This window comes from Natrix helvetica, assembly GCF_964273705.1.
Source record: "Natrix helvetica genome assembly, chromosome: 2".
In the NCBI taxonomy this organism is placed as follows: domain Eukaryota; kingdom Metazoa; phylum Chordata; class Lepidosauria; order Squamata; family Natricidae; genus Natrix; species Natrix helvetica.
Window position 1 is genome coordinate 227365307 of NC_138552.1, and position 13184 is coordinate 227378490.

The 13184-nt window shown below is 38.7% G+C and overlaps 1 protein-coding gene across 7 annotated transcripts in view; it reads right to left on the reverse strand.

Annotated features, from left to right (window-relative positions):
- Positions 1 to 7674: 7674 nt before the first annotated feature.
- LOC309386676 (microtubule cross-linking factor 3-like) overlaps positions 7675 to 13184 on the reverse strand; it is a 28865-nt gene continuing 23355 nt past the window's right edge. For 5 of the 7 annotated variants that reach the window (XR_014174462.1, XR_014174463.1, XR_014174464.1 and 2 more), the window contains 2 exons: positions 11561 to 11822; positions 7675 to 11180 (listed from right to left, as the gene is read on the reverse strand). The gene's annotated coding sequence lies outside the window, so the exon portion shown is untranslated. The remainder of the gene's footprint in view (positions 11181 to 11560; positions 11823 to 13184) is intronic. The other 2 variants (XM_081942333.1, XM_081942330.1) reach the window with 1 other exon arrangement.

Genomic DNA, 13184 nt, shown 5'->3' on the forward strand with positions numbered 1-13184 from the left:
TTTCCATTGACATGAGCAAAGTCGTGATTGCTCTGTTTTCGAGGTCTCTCATTGCAGGTGTCCAGGGTTGAGGAGGAGGATTAAAAACCATGGAATGTGTGCCTTCTCTTCGAAGCAAGAGCGCAATTTCACTGACCCAGGCTTTATAATTCTCTCCTGACTCCTTTAATTTGGACTCACCAGTCAAGGGGGTGACTGTGAATACCTGCTGAGGAATGTGCATCGGAACAATTTGTTGATCTGGTTGCAAAGCTGGTTGTTGAACCAGGGGATGCTGGGGTTGCATCATTGGCCTTTGCGTGGCAACATCAAATTGGCTTCCTCGAATTCGCCTTTGGCTTTGCCTTTTTCCATCTAGGGAGGATTCGACACCACCAGGGGGTGTTGAAGACTTAACCTTTGGAGGCAAAGTTTTGGCTTCTAAAGGACTCATAGCCAATTCTTTAAAATTGTCACGAAGCTGCATCATCTTTTGCTGTAATAATTTTTCTCCGCCAGCAGATGGCAGTGCAGCCTCACTTTTTGGCTGCAGTCGTCTATACATATGCGGAAGTTCAGTTGACTCAAAAGGACCATGTGACCTCGGTGACGTGTACATGTCTCTTTGTTCTAATTGACCAATGAACTCTGTGGGGTGTGTCTTAGGCTGTTGTTTTGAAGACAAGATGGCGTCCTCAGACATTTTGGGAGTGGGGGAGCTCCTCCTACTTCGCTTTATCTCCTCAAAGCACATTCTCACCTCCCTAGCATATTTTTCGAAACATTCTATTTGATCAAGATAGCTTTGCATTTCTTCATCATCATCTGGGGGGAATTCATAAAATCTGCTTTCTGCGTGGGAGGATTTTTTTTCTGCCGGCAGTTGCCATTCGTCAATCGTTTGATAATCTGCGAGGGTCTGGTAATGGAGTGGCTCTGGCAGAGTGGGAAGTTTTGGCTTGGCCCCCAAAAATTCATAATCTCCTGGAGATATTTTAGAAGGAGGAACCACTGACCTCATTTCGTAGATGTCGCATCCTGTAGCTCCTTCCCCCACATCTGGCTCGGCACCTGAAGGAATTTGTTGTTCCTGAAGCACGTTTTGATCTTGCTTCTCTGTGTCCGAGGGGGCCTCCTTGTCAGAAGAAGCTCTTTCCATTTTTCTTCTTTTTTCTTTTTCTCCGACATTGCTAATTAGCGTAGTCGGTTATCTTTAGATAGCGTGAAGGGAAAATACAGCCATAAATTGTAGCCATCTCAGCTGGTAAGTTGTTGACCAACCTCTGCATACCAAGTTGTCAGGGAAAAAAAAAACGCCTGATATCTGAGATCAATGGATCGGGCTGATTCCCTTCCGCATATCTTTTGAGATATTAAGAAAAATAAAAGTCTTTAAAAGTATTCTAATTAATAAACAAACTTTAATAAAAAGTAAATGAAACAGAAATAACTAAATTGTTACATTTTGATAATGAAAGCTCCGGTTGCCAAGTTGGCAGCCGAACAAAGAAGAAAGGAATTAGTGGAATGTGTAACGCATGCGCAATAAATCACTTTCAGGTAAGAACTTTTATGACCTGCGCAATAACTCTTTCTTAGTTTAACTCTTGAGTGTCAATTCATTCAGTTCAGGCCTAGCAAACTTTTTAACATCGTGACACTCTCGGCGGCTTTTGATACCATCGACCATGGTATCCTGTTGCGCCGACTGGAGGTGTTGGGGGTCCGGGGCACCGTTTTGCGGTGGTTCGGCTCCTACCTCTTTGGCCGGACGCAATGTGTGTTGGCAGGGGAGCAGAGGTCGACCCTATGCCCCCTTACTTGTGGGGTGCCACAGGAGTCGGTCCTCTCGCCACTCCTGTTCAACACATACATGAAGCCGCTGGGTGAGATCATCCGTGGTTTCGGGGTGGGATATCATCTGTACGCTGATGATACTCAGCTGTACATTTCCACCCCGAACCACCCCAACGAGGCCGTCGAAGTGATGTCCCAGTGTGTGGAAGCCGTACGGATCTGGATGGATGACAACCGACTCAGGCTCAACCCTTCCAAGACGGAGTGGCTGTGGGTTCCGGCTCCCCGGTTCAACCAGATAATTCCATCTCTGGCCATTGGGGGCATTCAACTCGCCCCCGTGGAGCGGGTGCGCAATTTGGGCATCCTCCTAGATGCCAGGCTGTCCATGGATGAACATGTGACAGCCGTGGCCAGGGGGGCGTTCCACCAGGTTTGCCTGGTGCACCAATTGCGCCCCCTATTGGACCGAGACGCCCTACGCACAGTCACCCATGCGCTGGTGACGTCTCGCCTGGACTACTGTAACGCTCTCTACATGGGGCTTCCCTTGAAATGCACTCGGAGACTGCAGTTGGTCCAGAATGCGGCCGCGCGGGTGATTATGGGGAGTACCAAGTACTCCCATGTGACACCTCTCCTGCGCGAGCTGCACTGGCTTCCTGTGGTCTATCGAGTGCGTTTCAAGGTCTTGATTACGATCTTTAAAGCGCTCCATGGCTCAGGACCTAGTTACCTGCGGGATCGTATTCTGCCCCATACATCCCTATGACCCATCCGCTCGCACAGAGAGGGAATTCTCCAGGTGCCGTCCACCAGACAGTGCCATGGGGCGGCGCCTAGGAGCAGAGCCTTCTCTGTGGCGGGCCCAGCCCTGTGGAATGACCTCCCCCCGGATATTAGGACCACTACTGACCTCCGCTCCTTCCGTGTCAAGCTCAAGACCCACCTTTTCCAAATAGCTGGCCTGGCTCAACCATAACTTCGTATCGCTCCTGATGGGTTTTTTAATTTAGTAATTTTATTTAAGGGGATTTTAAATTGTGTTTTTAATTGTCTTTCACTTATAAGTCAACTCTCCTCCATGCACATATGTATATGTCTCTGTTCTTTTTGTATATATGTTTGTCTTATGTGTATTTTTATTTGTTTTGATTGTACGCCGCCCCGAGTCCTTCGGGAGAGGGTTGCGGCTAATCAAATTATTATTATTATTATTATTATTATTATTATTATTATTATTATTATTATTATTATTATTATTATTATTATTATTAAATATGAGCCAGCAGTGTGCAGCAGCTGCCAAAAAAGCCAACGCAGTCCTAGGCTGCATCAACAGAGGGATAGAATCAAGATCACGTGAAGTGTTGATGCCGCTTTATAATGCCTTGGTGAGCCCACACTTGGAATACTGCATTCAGTTCTGGTCGCCACGATGTAAAAAAGATGTGGAGACTCTAGAAAGAGTGCAGAGAAGAGCAACGAAGATGATTAGGGGACTGGAGACTAAAACATATGAGGAACGGTTGCAGGAACTGGGTATGTCTAGTTTAATAGAAAGAAGGACTAGAGGAGACATGATAGCAGTGTTCCAATATCTCAGGGGTTGCCACAAAGAAGAGGGAGTCAAACTATTTTCCAAGGCACCTGAGGGTAGAACAAGAAGCAATGGGTGGAAACTAATCAAGGAAAGAAGCAACTTAGAACTGAGGAGAAATTTCCTGACAGTTAGAACAATTAATCAGTGGAACAGCTTGCCTCCAGAAGTTGTGAATGCCCCAACACTGGAAGTCTTTAAGAAGATGTTGGATAGCCATTTGCCTGAAATGGTGTAGGGTTTCCTGCCTAGGCAGGGGGTTGGACTAGAAGGCCTCCAAGGTCCCTTCCAACTCTACTATTGTATTGTATTGTATTGTATTGTATTTATGATTTGCAGAGAAGCACTGGATATGAATTCCTAAAGACCCCAAAACAAGTTACAACACAATATAAACTCTGCATTGGATAAACTAGTTTAACAAGTAAAATAGTTAATAAATATTACATAATACTTATTAAAAACCAGCTCATTGGTTTATATTACTAAAAGCCTTGTTTTTATAGTCATAGTTAAACATCTGGCTGTTACTACTGTAATCTTAGAATTTTCATCTGCAAGTGAAATATTTACATTCTCAGTGCCCTGATATTTCTGGGTGTGAATTGCTAATTCCAAACTTGGGTTTGGTCAAAGAAATACATTAGCAGGAAGAGCTTGAAAGGATAATTGTGTAAATTATAGATCAAACAAATAGTCTATCCTATCACTTGTTCCGTTGCTTTCCTAAATTTATTTATTTAGTATATGCCATCTACAGAGGTCATGTAATTACTGATATATACTGATTTAGTTTAAATAAAGCATCAGCAAATCTCTCTCTCTCTCTCACACACACACACACATACGGTATGTGTCCAATACAATATATTCATTAACTGTTGATGGTTGATTATAGAAGCTTTCCACAACTTCAATAACTTCATTTTCATTCTGAGACTGGTTTGTTCTTCTTTATATTTAATTTAAATCTTTTTTTTCCCCAATGTGCTATTTGACTTTTAGTACTTGGCTTGCAGATCCTTAAAGAGTTTTTGGCTTTAACAAAAATGCATTATTTATGTATAATTATATTCAACTTTTCCTTATTAATTATGTATATTTCATTTTCAATCCTTTCTTTACTATACTGCAAGCAGGGCCGGATTTTCCTATAGGCTAACTAGGCTTCAGCCTAGGGCCTCAAGATCAAGAGGGGCCTTTTATTTTTATTTATTATCCGTGCCACATTTTTTATAAAGGTTAGTACCAATTACAACATGTTTCATTTAATATATTGATATATATCACAGTAATGATGTATTTTATTATCTCTCATGTAATTTACAAACTTAAAAATGGGAGGTGAAAGGGCCCCCGTAAGTGCAATAGCCTAGGGCCTCTTTTCATCTAAATCCGGCCCTGACTGCAAGCACTAACAATTTCTTTACTCCTTTGTAAGCACTAACGATTTTAAATAAAACCAAAAATTCTAGTTCATTGTTGCCATCTGGTGGACATAGATTTCAGTCTTGATAATTGCAGGCTGGAGAGCCAAACAGCTGTGGATGTCTGGATTGAGGGAGACAATTTTTACTTCATTTTTACTGCAGAATTTGATATGGAACATCTTAAACCCATATAGGTATCTTCTAGACCAGTTGTCCCCAACCTTTTTTTGGCCATCTCTATAATCCTGATGCCACGTGACATAAAATTCTTAGTCAAAAAGTGAACTCTACTCACACAGAGGAAGCCTAAAAGGCCATTAACTTGGTTTAAGCAAGGTTCAAATTGTCCCCGTTAAAAATCAAATCTCCCCCCCCCCCGTGGGGCCTGGGGCCTATGTTGGGAACCACTGTTCTAGACAGTCCACATCATTAAGGGCATCTGAAATATCAAATTGCAAAAATAAAATAGCCAGTTGGTGGATTCTGAATCTTGTAACTCTGCTTATTTAAAAAGATAGCACAGCAGAGATTTCAAAAGTGTTCTCATTATTCCATCTTATTAAAAAAGGAAAAATATGAACTGGGTCAATTACAAACTGAGCAGCCTGCTTAATTTAATTTGCCAATAGAACGTCAGCTAGAAAATGAAAATATTCTGGCAGAGAAGCAAATTCATTCCAGAACAGATTGAGGAGTTTTCAGGTAAGCTCCCATTTTCCTTGGCTGGGAAATGTACAAGGATATCTTTGGATTTTAAATCTGTTCTGTGTTACCTATCATCTCATTCATTTATTCTGGAGGCATTTCAGAGCTGCCTTATGTACATAGGTGACACAAGCATCTTTTCAGAGTCCTTGGCATGTCAATGAAACCGATCTCTCTCTCACAGAGAGAGAGAGACAGACATACACCCCCACCTACCTGGGGGAGCGGGCCTAAAAACAAAGATGGCCATGAAAGCATTTATTCACACAGATACCCTGATGAAAAAGAAAAAGTGTATGTTAAAAATCCACTGGACAAATAAATAAATGTGGACACAAATCACTTATTTTTTTTTACAAATTATGGGAATTATTTTACAACCACTATTAAACTGAGTAATGATTTACAGAGCATATATCTGCTCCAGTTTTAAGTCTGGCTCCCTAAAAAGTATCCCTAAAGATAGTTTCTAAGATATGCTTCGCTGTTTGCAAATGTTTCTTCAATACAGTTTTTAGTTAGAATCTAGGTTAGTTATGGTAGAGGACAATTTTCCATTCCATCTTGTTAATACCTCTTTAAAATTTATCAAATGTATGTGTTAGCAAGCTTACAGGAAGGCATGGATTATCAAGCTCCATTTTATGGAAATGCATACCTCATTTTTCTAGAGACAATCAGATGGTTTTAAGGAGTCAGCCAGGCTGGAAATTTACATGCTTTGCACCTTTCCTTTTTCAAAAACAACTATTGAATATTTCCTATAAGGTTGTTAAAATTTTGTGATATTGTCTATTGCATGCATAATGTGTATATGTAAGTTAATGATTAAAAATGAGTGAGGCACTAGCAAATTTTTAAACAAACATATATTTATATAATACTAGAAGTTTTTTTTTTAAGCAATCATTCATTTCTGTTACTGACCTTTTGGCTTCATAAATTGTGTTTAAAAATATTGGTCCCAGCATTGATTTCTGGGAATTCCACTGGAACCTCCCCAATTTGAAAATACTCATTCTTACCCTTTCCTTTTGGTTTTTAGATTCATATCCTATGGGACCCTTTGCCCTCTTATCCCATGGTTGCTGAATTTGTTCAAGAGTCTTTGGTGAGGATATTTCTTCAGTGACATTTTTTTCTTTTGTGGGAGAAGGCAGACAATATTTACTGTATCAGATACCCTACGTCTTGCTGACAGCCATAACAATGTCTACAATTTGGTACCTGGAAGTGTTGTAAGCTGGAATGTTACTGCTCAGGTTCCAACCGTATTCTTCCAATGTCTGGAAAGTTGCTAATCTGATTTTCAACAGTGCAAGGGAAAAGGGTCAAGGTCAGGATGCTGGATACTGGACAATATCAATTAAGAGAGCAAAAAGCAGCTTGAAGATTACTTGCTAAGTTGGGCAACTATAGAAATCTAATAAACAAACTGCATGTTATACCCTAGCATTCCTTTTGTGGTTCCCAGGGCTTATCCACAGCATTCAGAACCAATATTGGGATCAGCAGTATGTGTTGCCTGCCTCCACCCATTTTTGGGAACATGTCCTTCACATACCATGAAAAACTCAGTGTAACATTCAATTGGTGGAACTTATACACTTGTGCCATGTTGTCTTGACTTGACCCAATTCCACAGATGATAAAAGTGCAGCTATCATTATAACTTCTTAAAAGAGTCTTGAGGACGAAATCACCTCAAAAGTAGACAGACAAAAAACCACCAATGGATCTAACCTTAGGCTATAAAGTGCCCGCAACAGCTGCAAGAGATTTGGGGTCAGGGCTGGCTGAAATTGGATAAAGGTATTGTGGTGGGCTCCGGATCCCAGTGCAACCGGTACGGTGCAACAGGACCGGGGGTCCACCATATGCACATGCGCAGCGCAGTCATGTGTACTTACCGCCATGAAGCTCTACCTGCTCGGCAGAGCGTCGCGCAAGCGTCGTACAATCCGTGCACGTACGCTCCGATCGGCTCAAATACAGGCAAGGAGGGCAGGCAGGCCCTCTGGAGCACCAGAACAGAACAGTACCTGGTGCTCTCAGCAGGCACCGGTACGCCTGTACCGGGGTATACCAGTTCATATCCCACCACTGGAGGTATTGCAGAAATGTTGTACACTTTAGGAATAATAATTAAAATAGGGTTAAGATACAGCCAAGACAAAAAACGTAGGAAAATGTCAAAGATAGAAAATAACATTACATAGACCTAAGAGAATTTTGATAGACTTTATAGTATTGAGAATTATATGCTGTTATAGGATAAATCATAAGTTGTAAAGAATATACAAATATACATTTGGTAAAGACTAAAGATTTTGAAAATGCAGAGTAAAATTTTCAAAAAGAGAATGTGGCAGTCAATCTATAGCATACTATATGCTTAAGGGATAAGCAAACTAGAGTTCGTTGGGAATTGGTTGGGAAGATGAGGTCAGAACCTCTGCGTAGGCATAAACCCTTTATTTGTAAATGATAACCACAGGCTGTTAACAGATTCCATCATCCCCACCACATCCTGTCACCATCCCTAAAATGAACATCTGCAAGTACTTATTGTCAGAATAGATTGATACAATTCTTCTTGAATCATTTCTTTAGATGTTTGTTGATAATACGTAATGTGGTAAATAAACATATACACCCCTGGTTTAAGTACAGAATCCATCTCAGGCATGCTCAAAAGAAGAGGAGGCAATCTTTTTTGTCTACTTAACTATATTTTGAAAATGAGTTCCTTTTTGTGTGAATTGCAGCACAGGTTCACCCCTGATCTTAATAGTACTTTTGGAAAACAAAACAACATGGATTGGACAGGAAATCACATAATTGTCCACATTTTTAATCAATCATCTACCCACATGATCCAGCTTAGCATTAATTTCAGTTAGTGTCTTGAAATTCTTGTTTTTCTTTAAATAAAAGAAAGCAAAGTTTCTAATCATTTAGGGGATAGTGTTAGCATTGGATTTGCAAGGAACCATTAATAAAAATTTGAAACATTTATAATAATACAAGGTGGAATGGTATGTATAATGGTTAGAAGCCAAGACCCCATTCTTTGCTCCTTCCTATGAACAGCAGAAACAAAATAAAACATGAAACACAGGTAGTTCTTGACTTAAAACTATTCGTTTAGTGACCGTTCAAAGTTACAATGGATTGAAAAAGTGACTTATGATTGTTTTTCACATTTACAACCATTGCAACATCCCTGTGGCCGCGTGATAAAAATTTGGCCATTTGTCAACTGGCATATTTATGATGGTTACAGTGTCCTGGAGTCATGTGATCCCTTTTGGTGACCTTCTGACAAGCAAAGTCAATGGGAAAGTCAGAGTCTCTTAACAACCTTGTTCTTAACTTAGCAACTGCAATGATTCACTCAACAACTGTGGCAAGACATGTAAAATGGAGCAAAATTCACTTAACAACTGTCTTGCTTAATAATGGAAATGTTGGCCTCAATTGTGGTGCTAGTTGAGGATTACCTGTACAAACAAATATGCTTAGCTCATGTAAATTCACAGGTGGCAGAATTTAGCTTTTGTTGACATGAAATTGTTTATTTAATACACACAGGCCTATTATCTTATCCTCTTGTGGAGAAACATTTTAAAAAGGCTAGTTCAATGCTGTCTGCTTCTGCCTTGTATGAAATTCCAAGGGGATGAGAATTCAAAGGTGGGAGAGGGCCCAGGTCATGACCCTTAGCCAGGCACTTTAATAGGATCTGTTATTTCATTTAGACTGTTGGAAGAGAAAATCAATCAGGCTATACACAGACTGTATTAAAACAATCAATTACAGGTGATAGCTAATCATCAACTCTGGATTCCAAGCACCTTAAACATATCTATACTGGATACGAGGCACAATTCAAAAGCAAAGCTACCTAATTGCTAAAACCATTTCAATGAGAAGAATGTATGTGATTAATCTGACCACTAGAAGTCTTTAAAAGTCTTTAAAAGTCTTTTAAAAATAAAAACAGATTCACGTGGAAGTGTACAGAACTGTGTTCTACCGAGCACTTCCTATTTTGCTTTTGGTCAAAATAGATTAACCTTGTCTCCTGATAGCTGCTGATCAATAAGACAGGGGAAAAAATAGCATCATCCATGGCTGTACCTTTCACATCTGTGGAATTTTTGTATTGACAATATACACCAGCCTTTTATTTTATTTTTGACTTCAATACAAGGCTGTGTTGATTGGGAATTACAGAAATTAAAACACATTCCTGAACATCACCAGGTAAGGGTACGTCACTGCATTTTCTTGGACACCACTTTAAAAGGCAGTACTTTTAAATTATTTAAAAAGAAACCGCTTAAACACAGAAAAAAGCTTCACAAGGCATAAAGCCATCCCTACAAAATAGCATCTATCTATCCCATCCCCATCCCATCCCCATCCCATCCCATTCGGTCACATGGTTCACTTTTCTTCACATCTGGACTTCAATATAATGTGTGGGCTCCCAATGAGCACATCTGTATCACTGAATATAAAGTACTTGGCAGGGACACCAACGTGTCATGACACATGGCAAGTGTTACCAGAAAACCTGAATTTTCTTAAAAGATTTATTTATGCCCTAAGATGTTGTACAGCCTGCTTCTTTCTCCTCTGCACAACAGTGTTGCTGGATAGTAATTCCACTGAAAACCAGTCTCTGGATTACCATGAGTGGCAAAATGTTGAGAGAGATGATCATCTTTACAAATGTCTGTGCACTGAAAAAGGTAAATGCAGTTATAAGTGATAGATCCGTGAAGTCAAAAAAATATGCACAGCTCACTTTGGCCTAGCAATGTAAAGAGGAGGAAAAGAGCATTAAGCATAAATGAGAAATCAATCCACTGAGCTAAGTAGTACACATTATATGAACGCCTTTTCTGTTGTTAACAATTACAAAAATGCATGCGTTCATTTTTTTTATTTCAAATAGTGGACCTGTGAAACCTGTAAAAGGTATTTTGAAAGTACCTGTTGCCAGAGTTATATATCTTCAAATAAAATAAACCACAAAACGTATCGTTTCTATATGTGTATGCCTACAAATAAGCATGTCTAATTTCAGCATCAATAGTAGTATTAATTTTGGGTCATCTAAATACAGACTAGTAATACTTCCTATTCCAACACATGCACCTATAAACACATGATCATGCACACAGCATGTCTTCCTGCTGTTTGTGGGAAAAGTCGGAATGTACAGAATTATACAGTATTTAATGTTTAAAAATGTATGGAGGTGAGGAACCTTAGCATGTTATTTAAAGGAAAATTTACCATGCATGAGCTATAAATATCAATATATATGCGTGACGGGAGGGGTATCCTTCTCTCATTGATAAAAACACTGAAGACTGGAAGGGTGATCTAACAATCAACATCATTTCTCCAGCATGTCAAAAGTGAGGTTATTGACCGATGTGCACTTGCACATAAGTGATTGTGGTCATGGAAAATAAACCTAGCTTCACTGAGATCCCTCAGCCAAAGTTCAAAGGAATTCCTTCAGTTATTCTTCTCATAGCAGGTAGTGCTGATAGCAGTCCAGAAGCCCATATAGATCTGCTGGTCAAGCTGATCAAGTTGCACCATTCCCATTTAGCCACTTTAGGAAACTTCAGTGCAAATGTGGTCACCTGAGTGAAAAGGATAAAATAAAACCCCTTCAGAAACACTAGAACAGTTATCAACCCTACAGCAAATAAACATGTTGCTTTTACCAAATAAATTATATGTTTACATTAAGATAAAAACAGATGCAATGCAAAAAATGTACACGGTATGCAAGGAAGGTACAAACCATCCCAAAAGCCTTCTCATAGTTTTAAATGGCCTTGTTTGTATATACAGTCTATGTGCATTAAAGGATGCCAACTATTAATGAAACTAATAATATTTTCATGTTTATGTATGTGTCTCTCATTGCACATGGGAAATAAATGCACAACACATCCATCCATAATAGGTTACAACTTGAGTCTTGGATTACCATCAGGGAAATATCCTGTTTACTCACACTATTTTCACTTCTGAGAACTTCTGGACATTTTGCAACTCTCAAAGGTTGAGTTTTCCTTCACATTGATTTATTTCAATTTGTATCCTTGCTTGGCTGTGCTTCTCTTGGTAAAAACTTTGTATTACTGGTGAGCAGTGATTCTGACATGGCAAGTCAAACCACACTGAAGCTGACATATGCAGAGTGTTGTTGAACTGTGCTACATAAACTTATTTTCAAAAGATATAGATCAATTATTCTCCTTTGCCATCTGGTTACACTGGAAAGAAGAAATTTTTAAAAAAGCAATAGAAACAAAAAAAGATTTTACAAGTTCAAAACAACCAGGAATGTTAGATAAGAAAGTTTGAAATCATTGATATCCTGAATAATTTGTGACACATTTCTGTAAATGCTATAAAGCCAAATATTTCCGGAATTATTTTAAAATAATAAGCAATGTAATTCTAATACATAGGCTAGATTTTGAACCTACAATATCAGTGCTGGAATAAAGTCTGAAAAGCATCCACTAAACCTACATGTCCAACAAACCTTCCTTCACATCAATAACTATTAAAAACTTAGACACTACACAGAAAATTTCAATGGGATAGCAAAACGTGGCTTGTTCATATTTGACTTTCCAAAGAATAGTTTTATGGATTTCCTGAAATTAAAATTTGAATAGGTCATTAATTTTATCCAAAATTCGTAAACAAAGTGGACAGTTTCAAATTATACTGAATATATTCTGTGAAGAATCTCAGCCTCTTTATCACTCTGTTCTCATACAATGTTTTCTTCAACAGTAGCTTAGGAATGTTTTTCTTATGCATTTCTATTCATACAACCAGAGCCAGCACACAAAGACCTCTTGTTTAAAGAATCCTCTTAGATGTATAAATGTGAGGGTGTATAATTGTATCATGATTTTTCCTCTTCTGAACTCAGCCCTCTGTAGGTTGAAGCCATATCTATTCAATTCCTTGGGCAACTAGAGAATGCTTCTGTAATTGATTCTACAGATGATAAATGCTTTGGGAGGGATTTACCATCCACTTCAAAAGAGACAAGTATCTCCAATCTTCTCATTAGCCAATCTTAGACAAATATATTTCTATTTTAAAGTAGGTTTTAGAAAATATATAAGGATATTAGTATCCGGGATGAAAAAAGTTTATCTAGATTCCTTTCAGTCAAGACTTGGTAATGGACCCTAGATAAGTTGCCACATTAGTTGCTGTAGTTGATAATTCTGTATTTTTATGGCTATAAATTTCCAGATTGGTAATATACACATCAAGGAAAGAAGGGTCAATTGTTTTCCTCTTTCCTTTAAAACAATTTCTTTGGGGGAAAAGGCATATAAAATTAGATTTTCAGTTTAGTTTAGTTCCCATTTTCTGCAATAGAAGGCAATTATTAAGTAATTGCAAGTAATTTGTTATAAATGAGATAGATATTAAAACAGCAATCAACAATCATTGATAAATAAGACAACTCTCAGTTAGTTAGATTTTAGAGGGCTGTTGTAAAGTAGGACTTAAAGATCCCAATCATACAGCTATGTCAGTTTTGAATATACATTATAAAATCATTTAAAAAACAAAACAGACAAAACAGTCCCTTAGATCATTAT